We start from the raw sequence: 1,949 nt of genomic DNA on the forward strand, positions 1-1,949 counted from the left end.
TAATACAATTTTTGATGATGTGAAGTTCGTAAATAAAATAGTTTAATCCAAAAACATAATCCAAATTTTATGATGCAAATGGGTTTTATAATAATAGAAAAGGACATGATCCAAAATTTGTTTAATAAAAAACCACATGATTTAATTTTTGTGATTCATAAAATTTGTGTTTAAAATAGTTTGAACCAAATTTATGATGTCAAGCTTTATAAATTTGTGATTCATAAAATTCGTCCCTATCGCCACCATTCTGGACCAGCCTGATCCAAACTTTGTTATAAATTTGTGTATATAATTTTTAATGAACTGGTAAAAAAAAATAAGTAGATACTAATTGGTAAACAAAAAAATCCACTATCACTTTTTGTTTATCGAAAACAAACATGTATATATATAACTTACCGTTCATTAATTAAAAGGAAATGACAGTAATGAAAGAAAAAAAAAAAAAACAACAACATTGATATCTTAGCCTTCTTCATACAATATCTACTAATATATTATATATCCTAAAGATTAATCGATTAATTAGTACACTCTAATCGTTGATTAAGTAATATATTTTATATACATCCGTTCATGGGATCAATCAATGGTAAATTGATGATCAAGATCAACACTACCAGCACTGATCTGTTTCCCAATTCCGGCCACTATAACCATTAAATCCGTAGTACGAAGCCGCCGGAGTAACACTGGAGAATGATCGGGATCGCTGCGTTCGGAACAATCTCCGGTCATAATCCGCCCGTTTATCGGGATCTGAGAGGGTGGAGTAGGCGGCGTTGATCTTCATGAACTCCTCTCCAGACGAGTCCTTCACATCCGGATGTGAAGTCCTCGCTAGCCGCCTGTACGCTGTTTTGATTTCACTTTCGGTGGCTCCCATGGAGATGCCCAGAATTTCGTAGAGCGACGGAGGAGAAATGACGGCCGTCGGAGAGGTTGCAACGTAGAGGGTCTCGGCGGTGGCGTAAAGGGTGGCGGATGGAGGTGAAGTGCGAGGTGATCGGATGCTAGGAGAAGTTGGAGACGGTAGAGTGCCGGTGGTGGAGTGAAGTGCTTGTCGCGGCGGTAGTCGGAGGCGGAGGGAATTGGGAGTAGATACGGGGGAAAACATGATGGATAGTGTGTGGTCGCTTGGAATATGTGTAGAAGAAATGGAATAGGGAAGGATATATATAAGCCAATGGTAGTATTTTATTATTAGTCTCCCCCAATAATTCTAATCTTCTTTTCTTTTTCTATTATTATTTTTGAATTAAGTTCTTTTCGATTAGTGATAATTTTTTTATTTGTCTATGCTTTTAGTGTGTATAATATTCGTCGATATTTTTCATGTTTGATAATGATTTTGTGACAAAACATGTTATTTATTTTAAGTTAGTGATATGTTTATATTTATAATATTTTTCATATTTTCATGTTGATGGTTTTGTCATTTGTGATTTTTGTCACAAGAACATGTTATTAATTTAAAAATTAAAATGTGTGTTGTAGGGATATCCGTCTCCGGATTAGTTACATGTGACCTCTATTTTTGAGAGATAGGACCATATTTTATATATATATATATATATATATATATATATATATATATATATATATATATATATATATATATATATAGTTTTAACAATAACTTTTCTCAATTCATACTTTTGACACTTTACTTTTATTTGTTTACATTTTTGCCTTAACCTTTTTCAATTCATACTTTTGCCACTTTACTTTTATTTTCTTACACTTTTGTCTTAACCTTTTTCAATTCATACTTTTGCCACTTTTAACTTTTCATAATTCATATTTTTGCCACTTTACTTTTATTTCTTTACACTTTTGCCTTAACATTTTCCAATTCATATTTTCCTTAACCTTTTCCAATTCATATTTTTGCCACTTTAGTTTTATTTCTTTACAAACATGTCTGAAAAAACCTTTCCGACCCA

At 32.4% G+C, this 1,949-nt stretch overlaps 1 pseudogene; it reads right to left on the bottom strand.

Annotated features, from left to right (window-relative positions):
• Positions 1-444: 444 nt before the first annotated feature.
• LOC145166747 (chaperone protein dnaJ 11, chloroplastic pseudogene) lies at positions 445-1,170 on the bottom strand (annotated as a pseudogene).
• Positions 1,171-1,949: the final 779 nt, after the last annotated feature.

This window comes from Lactuca virosa, chromosome 3 (genome assembly GCF_052849685.1).
Source record: "Lactuca virosa cultivar CGN04683 chromosome 3, Lactuca_virosa_CGN04683_v6, whole genome shotgun sequence".
Lineage (NCBI taxonomy): Eukaryota > Viridiplantae > Streptophyta > Magnoliopsida > Asterales > Asteraceae > Lactuca > Lactuca virosa.